This window comes from Cheilinus undulatus, linkage group 16 (assembly GCF_018320785.1).
Source record: "Cheilinus undulatus linkage group 16, ASM1832078v1, whole genome shotgun sequence".
NCBI classification, from domain to species: Eukaryota; Metazoa; Chordata; class Actinopteri; order Labriformes; family Labridae; genus Cheilinus; species Cheilinus undulatus.
Window position 1 is genome coordinate 1,947,540 of NC_054880.1, and position 22,182 is coordinate 1,969,721.

The 22,182-nt window shown below is 40.3% G+C and overlaps 1 protein-coding gene across 1 annotated transcript in view; it reads left to right on the plus strand.

The window, feature by feature from the left end:
• Positions 1 to 22,182, plus strand: part of LOC121524338 (semaphorin-6D-like) — a 256,246-nt gene that overhangs the window by 115,449 nt on the left and 118,615 nt on the right. The window contains exon 3 of the mRNA XM_041809680.1: positions 15,637 to 15,773. The gene's annotated coding sequence lies outside the window, so the exon portion shown is untranslated. The remainder of the gene's footprint in view (positions 1 to 15,636; positions 15,774 to 22,182) is intronic.

The following is a 22,182-nucleotide window of genomic DNA, read 5'->3' on the forward strand; positions in this document are numbered from 1 at the left end:
GGCACCCTGGTGAATAATACATACATTTCTCTTCATATGCATACGTCAGCACAATGTATAGGCATCGTAAAGTGCACAATCATTCACATAATCCCACAGACATCCTCATCCTCGCAGGATTATGTCTGGATATGAGAGAAGGTCAGAGAGCAGCAGATTTAAACAAATGTACATGTCCATAACACCAATTCTGACATCACACGCTGGGATTATAATCTGATGTGTGTGCATCAAATCTAATCCTGTCATCTCTGGTCTTTTCTTTCTTTTGTCTCTAGTAATATAAAGCCTCATTAGCGCCCCCTGTAGGCACAATGTAAGGTAGGACAACTAGTAAAATTGTGTGTGGTGTGTTAGCTACCTGTTGCTTTTATCCCCTCTTTGAATTGATCCAGTCAATAATCTATAAACTTATTTTTGTCTTTGCTGATTTAATCTGACTGGATCTGAATGTGTGACTTTAAAAGCTGTTGCAGATGGCCTCATTGTGGTCATTTCTATAACTCTGCGTGTTAATGTAGTGATGTTGTTGTTTTTTACTATCAAATCAAATCTCTATGATGATGTTCTGACCTTTCCTGATGAGGTCACGTCTTCTTGGCGCCTGTCAGCTGACGGCGGCTCCGCTCAGAGTAAAGACTGAAGGACAGATGGAGGAGACGCTCGGCTGCTGCACTTCTGTCCTGCTGGAAACTTCTCAAATCAGAGGCTTTAGCAGAGATTTGAGACCGAGCTGTTCGCCGCTAGTCACTGTTATTATTTATCACAGCGAGCGTTGGTGAAATAAAACACAGCTGAGAGCTCGCAGGGAGACACCGCTCTGTTGTCTGACTGTCTTAAACTAACAGCGTCCTAAAGTGAAGCCAACAAGACGGTATATTTAAAACATTTAAATCTTGAGAAAGTCAACTTCTCCAGGTGAAGGAGTTTAAGTGTCTCTGAGTCTTCTTCATGAATGAAGGTTGAATGGGCTGTTAGATTCATGGGTAGATCAGCAGCATCAGCAGTGGTGTACCAGTCTGAAACAGAGCTGAGCCAAAAGGCAGAGCTTTCAATTTACCGGTCAATCTTCATTCCTGCTCTCACCCATGATCATGAGCCCTGGGTGATGACTGAAAGAGTCAGGCTGTGGATTTAAGAGGTCAGGACAGGAGATCCCCTAGGAGGGTCTCTGGGTTCAGCCTTACAGAAAGGATGAGGAGCTTCAAAAAGAGCTGATCCGGGTGCAGGATGCCTCTGAATGGAAGGAGAAGCCTGGGCAACCCAGAGCATGAAATCCCAAATCTGTGTGTTAACACACTAGAGATGTTGGAATATGGCTGCTGTAAACATGTGAAAACACAGAGATCTATATGTGACTTAATTTTGGATTTAGAATGTTTGAAAGTTTTTCGCCTCTTTCCTGGCGGGGTTTAATGTGGGCGGGGCAAATATATTTTAGCTGGTGATGCCAGGAGCCCAGTGGGGAATGGCCCCGCCCCTCTAACACTACAATATAAAATCACAGAGCAGTTCGTCTCGGTCCAGTCTGTTGTTAGCTGATGCCACTGCCTTTAATGAAAGTTAACAGTCAGTTAAAAGCTGTTTTTAGTTCATTATGAGGTAAATTTACCAAATCTATCAGCCACAGCGGTCTATGGATCAGAGATTTGAGCGAGAAAACAGACTTTTTCTCTTCTCTGGCACAGAGCCAGGCTGCTACACGCTGATCATAAGGTCAGTGTAGGGGCAAGCTGTTGTGGAAGTCTGGTTGTTGCATTTTTTATTTTTTTATTTTTTTTTTAGTGGAGAAGATCTTATTTCTCCTGAGTGGGCATGGCTTCAGCTCATTCAACAGACACGCCCACACAATCCTGGAGCAGATTTTACTGACTTATTTTACATAATTTCCCTTAATTTTTACTAAAATTTGACCTGGAGGTTCACAACAGTGGCCTGTCATACCACTAGGGATTTAAATTGTTATTTTTTCTAGAAATTAATACTGTTATCGATACTCCTTATTGATCCGAGTTCTTAGATACCACTAACAGTACTTTTTCTATAGTCTGGGGTAAAGACAAAATGAGGAAAAATACTTATAACAGAAGTGGTAAAAACTGAGTTGTTTTGAGTTATAATTCAGGTTGTAACATCTATTTTATTTCTCCAATACAAAAAATGTTCTCATATTCACAGCCGCATTTTATTGAAGTTTCTTGTCAAAAACTAGATTTTCCTATTTTTTTATGGGACATTTGAACATATAACATAAAGGATACAGTTGTCTAATTTACTGAGGTTACCTGAATGCACCATATTTTCCGTGTTTTAACTTGTAAAGTTCACTAATTAACTTCAATTCTGTCCATTCTGGCACAGATTTCTACACTGGGTGAATAGTTTAACAAACATGACTTTTAGCCTTTATCTGAGCAGCTGTAGAAGAAAACTGTCTTGGAGCAGTTACAGTTTTCTATGGCTGCCTGTCACTTCCACTACAGGCGGAGTCTGTCTTCTTGAAGACGACAGTTGAAGGTACCACATTCTGGTTTATTGTGATGCACAGTACTGATACGCTTGTAGTTTATTTTCCCTCCTTGCAAGAACTGATGTATATTTTTACACCAGGTCTTTCTTAAAATGATGTTATGTCATGGAGCCTGTGAGACTCGATAGCAGTATCGATAAGCCAAAACGTTATTGAGTTTTCAGGCTTTTGAAAAATACAGAACCGGGTCCTTATGGACCCAGGTGTTGATCCCTATCCCTATACACAACAAACCTAGATACAGATTTCTTTTCACTTTACAGGGTCTTTAAAGAACGCAGACTGCATGTGCTATGTTGGTCTGCTGGTTAGAGCAAGTGAAAGTCAGTCTCTGAGGAATATCTACAGGCATGTAGTGTATTCTAGAGAAAAACAGCTGCAGACGGTGATACAACTAGTCCAAACTACTTTTCGACACCTGAAAATATCAGACATGCATCAGTGTGTCTCTCAGTGGCCAAACATGCATAAAATTCCCCTCCTCTACCTTGGATAATTCAGCAGATCCTCCTCCCTCTTATGCTTTGCAAAAACTGCAGGATAAACAACTGTTGATCAATATTTATTAGCTCCAACTCCAACAGCCTGATATTTTTCAATGGCTTCCTGTACATATTTGGGAATAAAAAAACAAAAAAACATGCAAAGCACTGTTTGGGTGGAATAATGTAGAGTGGCATGGACACACTGATGCATAAGGTCATTCAGTAGTCCTAGACTGGACACAGGCTAAGACACGTCCTGGAGCAGTTAGGATCTGTCTTAATTATGCAGATTATTTAGTCTGGCTTTTCAGTCCCTTTATTCTGTTTGTTTGTTTTTTTAAATCTCTGTAAACACATGCATTCTCCTCTCCGTGCTGCATCACTCTGTTATAATCTAATGTATTTAAAGGCTAATGCTGGGGAAATGCTCCATGTTTATTTGCATATGAAGCTAGAAAGTGAGGTTATTTGAACTCTTGCCAGTGATTTTAAAACAATGTCTTAGTCTGTAATTACTATTTGCAATGTCTGTCATTGAATCAGCATCAAACAGCCTTAGAAGGTGACCCTGATCCAGTATGACCCCTCATCAGTGCATGCTCTCTGTGGTCCGGAAGTCTCCGTGTGTAAATGGCTCTGAACTAGACGGATTAATGAAGCTGTTTTAATTTGAATTTATCACTGATCTACTGCTATAATTGAGAAAGGAAATGGACCATAATTCCACTCTACAGTGTCACATTAACCTCTTACCCTATAATCAAATCTCCCAGCATGCATCACTCTGTCTGTTTTCCCCCTCCTGACCATCTGTCAGTCACCACACTGGGATAAAGTGTTGGAGGACAAAAGTTCAAACCTTTTTCTACTCTGTTCCTCCTCCACCAATCATGACGCAGTCATCTTCACCAGCCAATCGTGTGCCCGGTTCCACTCCCCCTTCCCCCGATGGCGTTAAGCCGCCGTCTCGGGCATCAGTTGACCTTTTGTGACCTCAAACCCTCGACCCGACGCTACAGGGAAGAGCTCTGCCCTACTTTAAGCCTGCTCTGCTCCGAGCCTTAACAGACAGGGTGTGTTTGTGAGGCCGCTCTGACCTTTGACCTCCAGACTGTGGGGTAAAGCACCAATTAGGAGCATGTTGTTTGTTGTTAGCTACACTTTTCTCCATCTGTGACCTCTTCAACCTCAGGAAATACCACTAACTCTCTCCTAAAAAATCCTCTAGGAGATATCCTGCTTCTCCTCTAAACTTTGCTGTAAACAAACTGCAGAAAAAGTGAAGACTAGACAGTCTGGTGCCAAAAAAACCCTCTGGCATGATACTGAGAAACATCCTGGTCAAAGAGAGGATCGTTAAAAGTTTCAGTAAAGGTTAGTAAGTCTTGAACTGAGTATGACAGCTACAATGCACCCCTTTATCAGTCAGCTCAGTCACAGCCCTAATCCTGCACATTTGTGAATAACTCAGGCTGAATGTGATGAAAAAATTAAAACAATAATTCCCATGCAGGTTTTACAGATGAAGAAATGAGCTATTAATGTCAGTGTTAGTTGTTCGTACCAGCCAGTAAACGTGTTTATTCTGCTGTAAAAAAAAAGGACGTCTCAGTCAGGGAGTTAATGAGGATTTCTTTGTTTTTTTGTGTCTAGCGGAGCTGTAGTTTTCTACATTAGCTTCATTTAACCAAACGGGTTACTCTGTGTGAAACATCACACTGCTGATTTATGGAGTATTTGTCCTCATGTCTTAACATTAAGTTAGAGTTTAAGGTTGACTTTTTCCTTAATGCTTTTTTAAGCAGCCTCTAGAATGCATTGATTATCAATCAGCACTGATGTCATTAGGGATGGGAATCAAGGACCTGTTCCAGTCCAGAACAGGTTCCAACTGACTCAATCCATCAACATCTTTTATATTCAAAGGTCACATATTATGCAAAAATCACTTTTTCAGGCTTTTCTAACAAAATATGCACCCCTGGCATGTTCACAATCCCCTCAAGTACCAGAAAAATCCACCCCCTCCATCTTTCAGAAAACGTGTGCTGAAAAAGCCATTCTCAGATTTCCCCTCATGATGTCATGTGGGGAATTAGCCCCGCCCCCAGGTTCAGTTGGCCTTCCCCGCTTGGAAGAGAGTTCTCTCCTGATCCTCCTCTTAGTTAGAAGCTGAGAGGAGAATCAGGAGAGCCACATCTATTAAACCAGGGATGTCAGACTCAATCACAGCAGGGGCTAAATTCTGAATTTGGCTCTAACTTGAGGGCCTGACTGGGTCAATATTTCCCATAAACTGTCAACCTCATCTTCATCGGTAATCAATCATAGGGGAAAAAACACAACATTGATGACAAATGATTTTAAGGTTTAAAATCATGATTTTCCACAGTTACAATACTTAAAACAAATCAAAACAATGAAAATGAAAGGCCAAAAGATGAGGTTAAAAAAAAAAAAAAAAAAACTTTAATCAAAAAGGTCAATATTTGGGATTAAAAGTTGTAGTTAGGAGTTGAAATGGTCAAGTTATGAGAAAATAATTTGTAATTGAAGAGTTTTTGATGTCAAATTATGAGATAAAATTAAAAATACTTAGTAATAAAGGCCCAAAGATGTGATAAAAATTTAATATTTAAAATCAAAAAGGTTATTTTTTTTGATTAAAATTCAGAGGTAGGATTTGAAAGTGTCAAAACAAAAGATTAAGTCGTATTTCATGAGTTTAAAACATCAAAATGTGATTTAAAAATTAAAATGGAGAATCCAAATGGTCAAAATATGAGAAAAGAGTCAAAATTAAGATTTAAAAAGGTCAAAATATGATATAAAAAGTCAAAAACATAACTTTAAGTCAGAATTGTGAGATAATACAAAATGAAAACACAAATTTATTTTCCCATACTCCTCACTTTCTGTCAAATTATTTCAAGTCTTTAATCTTTCTAATTGTTAGGACTTAACAAGGATATTTTCAATATCAAGGGTTGATTTTTACATTTTTAAACTGGAGGAAATCTGCAGACCTCAAACCAGAGGGCCAGTTACAACAGAAGTATGATCTGATGGGCCGGTATAACTGTACCACAGACCGGATTTGGCCCCCGGGCCATTAGTTTGACACCCCTGCATTAAACCATATACATTCCCTGAGAGGGGTGGAGTCAGGGGTGGAGTCAGACAGCTCAGTAACATTTAAAGCCACAGACACTAAGCTCTTTCTAAGCAGGGCTGAAACAGAATTTTTTCATGCAAAAATCCAATACTGGATTGTTTTTTTCAACAACAGCCTTTACAGGCATGCTTTGTGGACCTCTGAGACCGATATAAACTTGTCTTAAAAGGGTAAAATATGTCCCCTTTAAACTTAACGATTCCCTTATTGATGCCTGACTCCTGCATACACACTGATGCAAGAACAGAGAAGTCGAGGAAGTAAACATGGTGGACAGCAGCATTTGATAATTTTCTAACATCCTCCCCAGGTTTTACCTGTACATAAAGAATTACCACCAGGTGTTTTAAAAACACATCATGTACTTATTGGCATGCAGATTTAAGCACATTGAGCAGGGTGCCTGCCTCTTTTACAGGAGCACTGCTTTTATTTTGGTGGGTTTAAATACAAAACATCTGGTGACTCTAAATTGCCCGTAGATGTGAACAAGCGAGTGCCTGTTTGTTTGTCTCTCGTCCTCTCTCTCGTTCAGTGACAGCAGGGATAGGCTCCAGCCTCCAGCAGCCCTGAACGGGATGGTGGTACAGAAGAGGGATTCATGGATAACCATTGATTTTAATTGCATTGCGATGAATTCATTAATGCCACCAGCCTTTGCATTTTGCAACGTGAGGTTAAGTCTCTTGCCCCAAACATCTCCCAAAAACTGAGTGTGAAGTCTTAATTCTGAGACATGGAGGCTGTTATTTATTCTGTTCTTTTTCCTTAGCTGAGCCGATGTCTCTCCTGCTGATAAAGACTCCTGTTCTTTGCTGAAGATGTTTCCTTACCTGACAGACTAAGAAGTAGAAGGGAGACTGAAAAATCAAGAAACTGTCTGAGTTTTTTTTTTTTTTTTTTAACTTGAAAATATCAGAGATAGGAGAGATTAAATCAGGACGGCTTTATCTCAGGTGGAAGGAAATGGTCTGAAAATACTGATAGACGCCTGATATTCATGCAAAACTGACGTCTGAGGAGAAATAATCAAGAAAGTGATCCTTGCTACTGTGAAAAATCTCTCAGCTTGGTTCTGCAGTAGAAGACGAGGAATGGGAGATCTGTGTGATATTTTAAACTTTCTCTAAGGTTTAAGCTGATTATTTTAAATGATTCAGATCCAGACCATCAGACAAGGAAGATCAATAATCAGGTTTAAGGACAGTGATAAAGGACAAATGTATGGAAGAGGAAACCTGATGGGATAAAGTGAAAGGAGACAGAAAAGAGGAAGAGGAGAGGAGGAGGACAGACGATGTGAATTACAGCATGTTCATCAGCAGATCGCTCTAATGAGACGGAGTGATGGAGGGATGAGACAGGATGAAGATGAGGAGGAGGAGGAAGGTTAATTAACGGAGAAAAGAGATTTAATCTTTTCAAAGAGCCGATGGGCCTCCGTCTGCTCGCAGGGAGAAAAGACGCTGAAACGGATCGATGCGTTGATTAGAGAAAAAGAGGACCGGGTCAAAGCGATGCAAAGGAAAAAACAGAGGACAAGAAGAGATGGAGAAATACCGCAGCAAGGATGGAGGAAAGATGGAGATCGAAAAGTTCTCTGAGATATTAGAGAGGGGGATGCATGCTAATTTGAGCTCTGTAAACCTCATACTTAAACAAATCAGGAAGATATTCCTTTAGACATTTGAACAAAAGTATTGAATTTTCAGAGTTTTATTGAGTAGAGACTGACTGAAACAAGAAAACAAACCCAAAACAGAACAAACAAATCAAGTGTACTTCTAGAGTAAAGAAAACAATGAATTATTTCTTCTCTGAGCTAAAAGGGAACAATAATTTCAGCATTTTCTGTTTTGACAGTGAATAATAAAAGTGTCTTCTTTGTTTAGAAACACAATCCATTGTTCTGTGAAGTTATGAAACATTAAATAAAGGCTTGCAGGGAGGAGGTTTTTCACTTTTCAACACCACTTTAGCCAATTTTAGCACATTTTTGCCCTTAAAACCCATTTGTAACCATTTTAAACCATTTCCATCACTTTTTTCTGCTGTTTTTCGCCACTTCTAAACCAACACTTGCCACTTTCTGCCTATTGTTGCCTCTATAAACCACTCTTAACACTCCTTTTTTTGCCAATTTTAACCACAGTTAACCTATTGTTGCCAGTTTATATCAATTTTTCATCCCAGTCCCCCTAATTTCCACCAATTTTTTGCACTTTAAAGCCATTTCAGCCACTTTTTAATCTATTTTTTACTACTTTTTGTGCCCAATTCTTCCACTTTAACCCACTTTCTTTTTTTAAAAAATCCATTTTCATCACAATTTTCTATTGTTAACCAGCATGACTGTTCTTACTGTGCATGGCTGTGTTCAACCACCTTCAGGTACAGCGGGGATCCCTGCTCTCTGGCACCTTTGTTTTGGGGGTCAAGGATTTCTTTTAATGTCCCCTCTTGTTGTAAACCATCTTTAGCTGATCATTAAGCCTGGTACAATTTAAATAATCAGTATTATCCTACCCCATATCTTATCTGAAGGTGTACATATTTTTAAAAAAGACTTGATTTCTTGCCCAACTTAAATCAGACTTGAGTAAAATGAGTGAAAATGTTGATACAGAGAAGAAGAAGATGAACAGGGTTTGTTAGACTGATGAAGAGTCTGTGGTCGACCCTTGTTTAAAGTTTGAAAACCAGTTGACTGAAAGAAGAAAGAAAAATATATTTCAGAAAAGGTCATCTGTAGTTCAGAGGAGGAGAGTGGCAGAAAGACATTCATTAAAGAAAGACATCAAACCGACAGAAGAAGAGGAGGAAGAGGAAGGAGAAGAGAGAGTTCATGACCTAACCAGGATGGAGCTTGTTAACCCAGCTCTGTGTTACCACGGTGACAGTGAGCCAGCCTTAAGGATGGATGGTGTTAGAAACGCAGACCTTTGTCCTCATATGGTCCATATGACAGTTTGATTGATCATTTAATGATCTTTATTGATCCACCCTGAGGTGGAGCAGCACCCTCTAATGACATTGATCCTCTTCTGTGAAACAGTGTAATGTTCCTTTAATTCATGGTTCTCTCTGTGTTCACAGAGAATCCTAATCAGGCAATCAATCACTTAGAGTGTGTTCTGAGAACTGATCAATGCTCTGATTGATAGGCTGGAGAGGTAGGAGGGCTGAGAGAATACTGAGTCACAGAGCTGGGCAATTAATCCAGCTTCAATTTCAATTAAGGGGCCTGTTTCCCATGATCCTTTTCTCTGTATGAGTAGAAAATGTTTCAGTGTTTGTTGTATTTTAGCCCAGCCTAACTGGAGGCCCACAAAGGTCAGGAAAATCAAAGCCTACTGTAAAGTTATTCTGTGATATCCATATTTAGTTTTTAACCTGAATAATAACCACTTCTGTGAATGCAACAAAAATGAGTTTTATATATTTATGTATGTTGTAAAATGATAAAGAATTTTCAAAATGTAAACCTGTTTTGGATGGCCACATGAGGTACCGAGCAGTAGAAGTGGCATTAGCCTCCAGTGTTTTTGGTGAGCATTTCTCCTTTAAGAAGGACTTGCTGGTGTTACCAGCCAGGAATCTAGGCTATAGAGTGTAACGGATGAGTTGCTAACAAGAATTTAGCAAGTTAAAAATTGTAAAATGTGGGTCACAAAACAATGTTGGGTCAAACAGATGCATTATTAAAAACCTTTGAAGCTAAACATTGCTGGGTTTCTGAAATAAAGGGGGCAAAAAAATCGGCAGAAAATGGCGAAAAACTGTTAAAAAGTGGCAGAAATGGGTATAAGGTGGCAAAAAAAGGGATAGTAGTGACAACTAGGGGTTACTGAAGGCATAATGGGGGTAAAAGTGCTCACGAAATGGTGAAAAGCAGTTAAAAGTAGCAACAATTAGTTAACAGTGGCAAGAAATGGCATGGTTAAGGAGTAAAAATTGTTAAAAAGAGGCAAAAATGGTCGAAAGAGGCAAAACATGAGATGAAAGCTGCAAACATGGGTTTCTAATGGCAAAAATGGGCCTAATATGTTGAAAAGCTGTTAGAAAGTGGCAAAAATGGGTTGAGAGGCCAAGCCTGGTTTAATGGAAACAAATTTGGCAAACATAGGTGTAAACAGTGATGAAAAGGGGTTAAAAGTGTCATTAATATAAGGTTGAACATAAGAACCGAGAATAGAACAGACTCCTTAGCTGTTACGCCGGCACCAATGCTGCTGATAACACACATGCACTGATATCAATAAATCATCCACTGGGTTTTTCAGGGGCTCTGTCACTTATCTGAGCTGGCCTGAAAGTGACCATCAGAGTCTAGGCCACCTCTCTTGCTAAGGCCCTTCTCACCCAGTTGCTCAGTTTTGCAATTTGTATTGTCTTGCTTTAACCTTATAAAAAGTTGCCCAGAAAAAAAGGACATTGAAGGCATATTCAGCCATTTTTAAGTGGTGTCCATGTTGATTTATTGTTGTTGAATCTTAGAGAATACATGCACAGCACTGTGCAAAACTTTTAGGCATGTTCATGGCCCAAAAACTGAGGCTGCAGTAAGGCTTAGATGTGGTGGGTAAGCCCACCTGAGGGCGCCATCAGGCGGTAAGGAAGACACAACCACAGTTGTGCTCTGGATGCCCTTATTACCAGGGGCTAGAAAATATTTTGATGGAAAAGATAATGAAACCCACACCTTTAGAAAAGTACAGTCGCCACAGTCCGTGGTAGTGCCGTGCATGTCCCAAGGCCCAAAAAACCGACAGTGATCTCTGGGAGTTTTACCAGGGGTGAACAGGCCTGGACAAAAAAGATGCCATTGAGCTTGACCTTGGCTGCCATGAGACATGCGTGTCAACATGTGTCAAGGTTGTGATACATTGGTCACTTCACCTTACATGTATAAAACTCATGTTCACCACTGAAGATGCAGATGTGGAGGTTTCCAGTCAAGGATAGATTACCATGAAAGTGTTCTGATGTCTTTCCAGTGATCTTGAGGAGATTTTAAAGCTGATCATAACTGATGCAGAGTCTCTAAAGTTCCCTTCAGTCCCTAAAAGCACTAGTGCTGCTGCTGAGTTCACTTCCTTAATGTTTTTATATAATGTTGTCCCGTTCAGTCCTTATTATTTATCAGTGATGTTGTTATTGGAACTGCTCTGGCAGTACAAACTCTGTGTTCCTGCCAATAAAGCTGGAGGCTGTTTGGGTTTTACAGATTACATAAAGTCAGAATGAGGCTGAAGGAGAGGAAAGTGAAGGAGATGGATGGCTAAACAGAGAGAAGGAGGCGGAGGAGACGAGACGGAGAGAGATGAAGGAGTGAAGTAGATGTCGATGTGGTGATAAAAGTAAATCCATAACAGCAGAGAAAGGGAAAAAGAGCGGGAGCGAGGGCGGAAGGGCGGCTGTCACAGGGGATTAACCTCCGAAAACGATCACAGGACGGATTAGTTTGGGACAGGATCAGATTTAGTGTTTGAAAGGTTTAATATGTTGAATGACGTGTAATGAAATAGGAACAGAGGGATCAACAGAAACAAATCAAATCTGCCCGACATGATGCTTAAAACCATCACTGTGGTACCGCAGAAACCCAACACTGCAGGGCCAATCAGAGGGTCACGTTCCTGCTGCAAGGATGAGAATCACAGGACTCTATGGATCACAGAAAAATATCAGTAACAACCAAATAAACAAAGATGGTTGACGATTTATGGAGAGTGATCCAGAGCTTCCTTAATTCTGAATCCTGATAAATCCTCAGGTTTTAACATCCAACAATAACTAAGACTGTGAGATTAATCTCTAACCTTAAAGTGTTATCAGATAAGCGGGAGGTTAATGTGGAAATATCAGAGATAAGAGACAAATGAAGGTGATTTTGAGGTCAAAGTGGATCTAAAATACTGGACTCAAAGATGCTGCCATGTAGAATGTATACTTTGTCTTTAAGTGGTAGTCCAGGGGTTTAAATTGTTAGAGGTGTCTTAGTAAGAAGCAAAAAAATAAGCTGTGATCACAAAAGCTTCCCCAGGATCTCAAACTCTTTGCTTAACTAAAATGTAACGTCAGATTATTGGGTTTTTGCCATTGAATTAAGAAGGTTGTACTTCAGCTACTTTTATTTATGTAGGTTCAAGTAAAATATCAGAGATTTATCCTTTAACATGATTTATTATCTACTGTAGCATATTGTATCACCAGAGAAACAATTGGAAACCTTATCTCTTAATTAGTAAATCTTTTCTTGTAATTATAAGATAGAGATCTCTGACTGTAGGCGGTGATGCAGCGTCCTCTCTGCTTCTACTTCCTGTGCATAAGAAATGCATTCATGCTGGAACAGGATCTCGTATTTAAGAGATCCTGATCCATTAACTAGGGCTGCTTGATTATCACAAAAATTGAAACACATCGAAAAAAAGATCCTTATTATCATAAAAACATTTTTGTGTGAATTTCAGATGATAGAGTAGGGTTGTCATGCTGTCTTGAGGAGAAGGCACAACTGTGTAACGGATTCTGAAGCCCCAGAGGGCCCGGTATGACAGAAGTCATTTAACCTCTGTCATGGTATGTCATTGACCCATCCATCCATCCATCCATCCATCCATCCATCCATCCATCCACCCATCCATGCATCCATGCATGCATCCATCCATCATCCATCCACCTATCCACCCATCTATCCATCCATCCATGCATTCATTCATCCGTCCATGCGTCCATGCATCCATCCATCCACCCATGCATCCATCCATCATCCATCCATCATCCATCCATCATCCTACCATCCATCCATCCATCCATCCATCCATGCATCCATTGTCCCTCCATCCATCCATCCATCTTTTCATCCTTTTTTTCATCCATTCAACCAACCATGCATCATCATCCATCCATGCATCCATCCATTCATCCATCCATCCATCCATCCATCCATCCACCCATGCATCCATCCATCATCCATCCATCATCCTTCCATCCATCCATCCATCCATCCATGCATCCATTGTCCCTCCATCCATCCATCCATCCATCCATCTTTTCACCCTTTTTTTCATCCATTCAACCAACCATGCATCATCATCCATCCATCCATCCATCCATCCATTCATCCATCCATCCATCCATGCATCCATCCATCATCCATCCATCCATCCATACATCCAACCATGCATCCATCCATCATCCATCCATCTATCCATCCATCTATTTATCCCTTTATCCTTCATTCATACAATCTTTTAATGCATGCATGGAGGCTCAGAGGGTATAGTCAATCATCCATCCAATCTGAAGGTCACGTTTCCTTTGGCATCCATCATACCTCTGTAAGGCTGATTCCTGTCACATTGTTGTCTAATACAGCTGGTCACATTTCTCTTTCACATTTAACATTTTGGTCCATGTTTAAAATTCCAGATTTAAACACAGAATGAAAATGTATGTCACAACGATGTAAATTCTCAGTCTGAGATTCAGACCAGATCAACCAAAAAAGTTTGGTGAAATCTTAGAAATGCAGAAACATAGTCCTTTAAGCATGTTGACCAATTGATCAACTTCTGCCAAACTTTTAAATTGATCATAAACTTCATGTTCAGACCTGTGATTTTACTTTACATCCATCCCTGTTTTCTTCAAATTTCCAGTTATTTCTTTCTGCGATCCCTGATGGAAAAATGATCAAATAATTCATTGTAATGGAAGTCAGTAAGATTTTAATTTTTAGTTGGAGAAACTTCCCAAAGATGCCAAACGGAATCATGGGGAAAGTGTTTGAAATATTGCTTCTGGAGTATTTCCATTTGATCTTCTAAAGCATCCATAAATAAAACATAAAGTCTTGTGTTTGTGTGTTTCACCCAGTTTAATTTCAGGGGAATTTCCATCTAATTCCATCAGGATGCTCCAATGAGATTAAACGACGCTTCTCGGTTAGAACAAAGACACGGTTCTTGTTGCTGAACGGGATAATTGGATTTCTCCAGCCGCAGGTTTGGAGTCGGAGTCTCCAAAGGTTTTAGAGCTCGACTGATGGCACAGGTCCAGAAGTGAAATCTAATCAGCTGTTCTTTTGGCCTGCAGCCGATCGCTGCGGCTGATTTCATTCATAGAAAAAGCAGCAAGCCAAGACGGAGGATAAACACGCAAACATGAGATTAGCATGCAGAGGGAGGGAAATTAAACAGCCACATGTTTCCTTCCTCTTCCTTTGGAAGAATATGATCTTAAAGAGCGTGGTGAAGAGGCTTCAGTCACAGTCAGAGATGTCTCCTCTCTGCACTCCCTCCTCTTAACTAAAGCTAACTGGTCCGGCTTGTTAGCTCAGTGGTGGCAGGAAGTTTTGCATGAGTTAACCTTGGCTGATGCTAATGGGAGCCATTTAGACCAGCAGCATCCAATTAGAGACGACCCCCCCTTAACAAGGTCAGACAGAGGAGGATCATGGGAGAAAGCAGAGTAGCACAGAGACAAGCTGACACTGACTACAAGTGACTGAATTATTAACTCATGTAAAATGACAAAGTACCACCATGACAGTGAGCCAGTCAGGATGCAGCATCTCACTGTGAATGCAAACTTTATTTACAACAAAACAAAACAAAACAAAACCAAAGAAACCCGGATAATTAATCAGAGTAGATTTCTCTTCTTGTTAACAAACATCATGTCTTAAGAGTGTTAAACACATCAACATCCACACTGTTGGTCATCATCTATCATTTCTAAGAATCAAAACAATCACTGCAGTTAATGGGACTACTTTATGTGACCAAAAACACCAAATATGGATTCATCTGCTGTTGTAAATAGTCCCCAGTGTTGCATCCTCGGCTTCTGATTATTGGATAAAAGCTTAACTGCCATTTTTGATTTTTACATAAGTGACTTGACTTTTCTTTATCTAATCATTGCACCAGAAATAAATTATAGCACTAGAAAACAAGACAGCCCTTTTTTCTTTGCTCTCAGCTATTGCTTTTTCTGAAGCTTGAAACTTGTTTAAAACTAATTTCAAAAGAACTGAACAGGAATATTTAATTTGGAGGATGGAGCAATTGAATAAATTTTGCAGACAACAGAACAAACAATATTTGCAGTGGTTTCTTAACTTCTTCCAGGGTGAAAATGGGCTTACAAAAGGAGGATGTTCAGGAAAAGAGAGCAGAAGGAGCAAGAAGGAGATGGATGGATGTTTTTTTTTTTTTTTTTTTTTGTAAAGCGCTTTTCATAAAACTCAAAGACACTGTACAATGCAGAAAAACAATACAGACACTTGGAAAAAGTAGATAAAGCCAATAAAAACAAACAGACAATCACAAATGACAGAATCTCACAATTACAGATTAAAGGCCTGTCTTAAAAGGTTAGTCATAATTGCAAAGAACAATAATCTAAATCTTAGCTCATGTTTTTGTGTTTTCCAGGACATCTGAGGGGGTCCACCCCCGCCTCCGGACTTCCTGTTTACTTCTCTGATCACAGTAAGGACTTCCAGTAGGTGTACCACCTTCACCTGACCTCCTGGAGGCTTCACCTGCCCGTCACAGCTCATTTTCACTCTGTAAGTTTGCCCTGCTTTGAAAAACAATTTGAATATTTGTCTTTTTCAACTATAAAATGACAAAGCACCCATGTTCGTCTCAATAGTGACTGTACTTGACGTCATGAAGATGTTTCAAAGTTTAACAAGTGAAGGAGAAATCAAACTGAGCTGTTTTTTTTAGAGGTTAGCGAGGTTTATTGAGATTCCATATGTCAGTATCTTTAGTCTCTCACCCTCTCACTTACACTCTTTTTAAAAGGCTTTAGACACAAAGGAACCCCAACACAGATCACACTCTAACCCACACTTTTTAAAATGTTTCTGCACGACAACACTTTGTTCACCTGGGAGAAGGCCGCGGATGAAGGCCACGAGACGTATCGAAGACACAGTAACACGTTCACACAGACACAGACCCACACAGTGGCAGTTAAAGGCAGGGAAGCGTGGCAGTGAAATCCTTGATACACAGAAGGGCTTTAAACCTCCCTCCATCCCTGTGGAAGGAGACTGAGAGAGATGGATGGACGAGCAAGTGAGGTGTGAGAGAGTTAGGAGGAGAATTGTTACAGATGTGAAGGTAATAATAACTGATTTGTTAAAAATGTGCTGCAGGCTATGGCAATCTATTAAAGCAAGTTTGCTTTTTTGACAAAATATATAAATGAAAAATACTAGAAATCATGTTTAATATTTAAGTTTGATAAGGTAGAGTCTGTGACAGGTTACTGCACACTTTCAAAAACAAATATAAGGCTTTAAGACCAAGCCAAAAACAAACAAAAAAAAATGCACTTCATACTGTAGTATTGGTGCTTTTTAGATTTACCTGCCACATTTACCCTGTCATAGATATTTTAAATTCAAATTTCCTAAAACTTGTATTTCTCTGCTTTCTCCTCTTCTACTTCAAGAGTGAATATTTTGGTAATTAATACACTGTCTTAAATTCTGTGATTTGTCAAATAATCAAGCAATGCCCAATAAAAGAATGTTGCAAATTGTTTTGATGCCGATGAGACAGTGCAGAATTGGTAAAATTTTCAGCCATGCCTAGGGCAAAGTCTTGTCCAAAATTCAATATCTTTCAAAAATAAGGCTTTACAACAGTGAGCATCAATGAAGAAATCAGCTTTATTACACTGATTCCTATTGTATTATCCTGATAGTAAACAGGCCATGCAGTGTGTGCAGCAGCGGGAATCAGCAACACATTTTTCCTTGTTTTCCTCCTCCTGTTTTCCGCTGTTGCTCATATCGACATGAACAAGGATCAAGAAAAGCGAGAGATGACAAAGTATCAGGAGTGTCTGACTGGAATACGTTTCCTTGATTTCTTTGACTTCCTCACTCGCAGAGCAAGTTTTACAGAGTGGAGATGGTTGAGCAGTGATAACATCCACATCCAGGATTGAAAGTTGTGGATCATTAAAGCAGTGATACTCAACCCGCAGCTCTTGACTCGCATGTGGCTCTTTAGTGACCAGTTGCTTACTTGAAAAAAAAAAAAAAAAAAAAAAAACTCCTATAAACCTTTATGAAAGTAAACACCATCATCAGTAAAGATTCATTGTACGTCACATCAATAAATCTGTTACCTACACAAAGGAGACAGGCTTTAACTACCAAATTTTAATTTAATTTTTTTTTTTTTAAATCTGTTTATTATTACCGTCGGGTGCGCTTGACAGAGGAGCATGTGTAAGAGAAGAGAACAGAGGAAGTTGGCCGGTGTTGCTTCTCTTCATTAAGTTCATTCATAGAGGTGTGCTGTCTTGGGTTCAAACTGAAGCTTCCTCTGTCCTCCTTTTAACGTTTTTCTCCAGTCACTTCTTGCTGTTGTTCTCTCACACTCGTATTTTATGACGATTATGCCGATACATGTCATCATCAACAAGCCCAACACACACGAATCACATGTTGAGATAAAGTAATATCGAGTGAAAGTTGTCCAAACATGGGTGTTTTATTTGATCTTTAATATGAGAATAAATACTGTCATAAGAGCAGAGATATGAAACCAAAGCTACAGAATGAGGCAAGGCGGAATGATGTGTGTGGGAGAGCTGCAGGTGTGAGGCAGAGCTGGTTTTGGTCATTTGGAGGCCAAGAGCAAAGACCAATACGAGACCCCTCCCCTTTAGCTAAAAAATTAACAATGAGTAGACAAAAATTAGAAAGCATCTCTTTTATATTGATAAAGCCACAGAATGACAGTAAATGTCCCAGTGTGAGATATAAATACCCAAATAGCCAACCATAAATCATCATAAATTCTCTTTGAAAATAATCCCATAGCTCAAACTCAGCATCTTCTAATATCTTAAAAAAAATCTTTAGGCCAGGTGGAGCTCACATTCCACTGGTGTCAGGCCAAAGACTCATATCTCCAAAATGACCACTTTTCAGGAATGAAAAAAAAAGATTCTTTTTGGACATTTTTTATTGCTTTAGAATTGGTTAAACCCAACTGACAGATGATCAATAGCACTGATTTATTAACAAAATAAATAAAATCATAAAAATTTAGATACAAGGCTCGACGTCAGTGAAAAACAGAAAAAATAATTGCTCACTATCAGTGACATATTGTTTTGTTCCGACTATACAGACATTTTTATGTAGCCTATTGCATCCGATTAAACTCACTAATATCCACCAATTCACTGTTTCATTTCATTTCAACTATGGATTAACTGATCTATGATCTAACTTGTATCCTGGTTTGGATTGTGGCTCTCGCTAAAGTATTTTTAAGACAACATGGCTCTTTGGTAGAATAATGTTGAGTACCACTGCTCTAAAGCATGGAATGGACTTGAAATGATCAGGCTGAGTGACAAAACTCAGCAGAGTCCAGATGTTTAGTTGGTTCTAGAGACTGTCCTGTCAGATTTTCCTGGATTTTGAGGTGTGATAAGAATGATCTGATCTGAAAAATCTTAATAGATTGGGATCACAGGATCATGCGGTTGAAATGAGAGTCCTCAGGAGGGTGCCCAGGCTCAGCCTTAGAGATAGAGTGAGGAGCTTGAATAGAGTTCTCCTTTTCCTTTGTCTCAAGAGGTGCATCTGACCAGGGTGCTCCCTGGTCGCCTCCATGTGGAGGTCTTCCAGGCCCATCCAGCTGGGAGGAGAGCTCGTGGTAGACCCAGGACTCACTGAATGGATTACATCTAGTTTGGGAAAACCCTGGAATCCCCCCAGGAAGATCTGGAAAATCTTGCTGGGGTGAGGGATGTGTGGGCTGACTTGCTCTGCTGCCACCGCATCCCGGTCCCGGATAAATGAAAGGGTTACGATGGATGGAAGAAGTCCTAAAGTATCGCCAGTTCTTCCTGAAAAACCTATCATTAATGTTCATCACGTGTGGGCTGTCTCATGCTTTCAACATCTGTTTAGATAACTGAAGTGATCATTTTTGAGTAGTCATGATAGAAACAAGTGAACTGGAGTTTGACCTCTTACTATCACAGTTCAGCCAGTTCATTTGGTCTGACTCTCATTAAACCAGAAACAACAAATCCAAATGAGCGTTTTTAATCATCCAGAGAGTCTTACTGTGAAAATCACAGGAAGCAATATGAACTGGAGCCAGTTTTATTTTGGCGAGGGTCCTCTCTGCTGTGATCCAACACCAGAAAGACACAAAGAGCTTGTTTTAAGCAGCATGAAATCAGGATTTCACGGCTTCAAAATGTGTGGCTGTGCCTCCTCTGACTGAGCCTGCAGGTCGATTTCAGATCGCATTAGTTCAGTCATCACTGCACTCTTTGATTATTGACAGTTTGATTATTGACAGGCTGATTATTGACACAGTAAATGTCTATTTAAGCATCTGAACCTCTGTTATTTCTCCTCTCTGCTCGTTTTATCATTCGTTAGGCTCTCTCTCTCTTGCTCTTTCCCTCTCTCTCTCTCCCAGAGTGTGTTTTAGAGTTTGTCCTTCAGTCCCACACTCACACAGGGTGGGAGAAGCTGGTGGATTGCCTGTCAGGATGAAAACTGATTCCACTTTCTCAGTCTGGCAGTCCAGGCGCCCATTCAAGGCCAAACCCCACTCACACTCACACATTTACACACACGTCGCCTAAACACACACTCTCCCTGGTGGCACAGCCGGCTGCAGACCCACACACACACATGCAGACGTGGGTGCATGCATGGCTGCCAGAGATGCGTGTGGCTGAAGTCACCGGCTGATCCGTGTGCTTAAATGTAAATCTGCAGCTCCAGTTTGCATACAATGAACACGGACCGCAGTACGCTGCTGTTACATTTATTTCTGAGCCGACTGATGGAATATCGTCTGGGACTGGCAGCATACGTTTGTGTAGGCAAGAGTTAGCATGAAGAGGCTCCTGGCCAAGGCTTCCTTTACCTTATGTTACATGGTTTACAGTCTGAGCAGCAACCTGAGAGGCACAGTTGGTGTTGAGAAATGACTCCTGGGAGCAGGTGGTGATGGAACAGGTCAGTGACTTTTGCTACCTGGCCACTGAGTTTGACCACCATCTGTCCTTCGCACAGCATGCAAACGACATCTATAAGAAGGCTCAGCAGGGAATGTTTCACCTGAGAAGTCTGCAGAGCTTTAAAGGGATATTTCTGTATTTTTGAAGTTTGGCTGTGTAAGGCAGTGTTTCTCAAATGGTGTGCCTTAATGCAAGTCTGGGATTTGTGGCTATGGATATGGTGTGCCTTTAGGACAAAAGGTTTGAAACTAATTGTGTTAGGCACTTGGCTGTTATAGCAGCATTAGCCTCCAATGCTTTCAGTTTGTTTCCCCTTTAAGCAGAGCAGACTGGGGCCAAACCAAAGATCCAGGCTTTTGGGGACCCTTTGGATGCTGCCATTGAATCTGTGCCTGTGAATGGTGAGAGCTTGAAAGTTCTAGAACAGTCACTCTACCTTGGCAGCGAAATCCATCAGTCCTCTGACTGCTAGGCTGAAATCAACCGCAGACTTGGACTCATACGAGGCGATGGGTTTGCTTGGGGAAGACAGTGTGTTATTCCTGGTGTCTGAGCATGCTGATGGAAGTCAGAGTCTTTTGGTCGTTCTGGTCTTACTATAATGTTGTGAGTCCTGGATGTTGACTGAAGGCCAGATGCTTGACTCCCTCAAGACAACGTATCTTCAGTGCATCTTTGGATCATGCTGACAAGACTGTTTCTAATGATGACATGCTCAGGAGAGCAGGGATGTTTGATACGAGAATGGCACCTTTCTGGCCACCTGGCACACTTTCCCAGGCCTTATCCAGCTCACTGCATACTGAGTGCCCTGGACTTGATAGGCTGGTCCAATAGGAATCAGCTGAGAGGATACCTGGAGGCATAGTGCATGGACCTGGAGGATGGCTGTCAGGAGGCCAGAGAAGCACAGGACCGAGGTTGGCGCGACAAGGAACAATTATTTGCAAAATCTGCACAAAGTCTGGAAACTTGTTTGATGATTTCAAGCAACTTTCAGATTAGCCACACTGCAGCTAGCAGAGGAGAGACCATAGCAAATGCAGATCTAATCCTGTTGTTTTTACACTTAATATTATTCTGCCTTTTATTGTTTTAGCAAGTTAGCAAAAGGCATTTCAAACTCTCCTCTAGGGCTGGGCAACTGATCTCGAATTAGATTAAACAGCATTATGGTCTGCTGCAATTTCCGTGTGCCAAAATACCAGTTTAATACCTTCATTTTTGCAGCAGCAGAAATTTCCTGCACATTATGCAACCATTCAAGTGTCAGTTTCTACTTATGAATTATAAAAATCCTCCTTTTCATGTTTTATCTGTTTTTTTTTAAATCAAAAACATAAAAATGATAATCCCCTTCAAAAATTAGATTTTTTTTAAATCATCAATCAGCTGATTGCCAGCTGATAGAAATGATTGCCTCCCAGCCCTCACAGCCAATCACAGCTCCTTCTCTCAACAGAGCAGTCCATTGAAACATGACATACTTGCATTAACGCTGACACCTCACTGCTCCTGCTGACAATACTTAACCTCCTCCACTCCAGCCTCCTCCTTTATAGTATAAAGCTTGTTTCACCCTCATTTAGATTCATGCTACTATGGATTATTTGCTTCTGAAATCATTTCATTGTTTTCAATATGCCTTGTTTAAATATCTATTCATTAGGGGGTTTCTAGGTATTTGCTTCCTGGAAAGATTTATTTAGAAAATCTCAATTAGATTATTTTTAAAAACCGTTGAGCCCTACTCTCCACACAAGACTTAACCTGTCGAGATAATGGAATCACAAGTAAAACTTTGCAGAAGTGACGGAGGGAGACGGTGAAGGTCATTGCTTCACTGCATGACCATGCATCATGGAAATTCATCCCATTCTGGATTATGTATGAATTACCACATGTTGTCATGTCATGTAACTCTGCTGTTTATTATTGCATGTGCACATAAA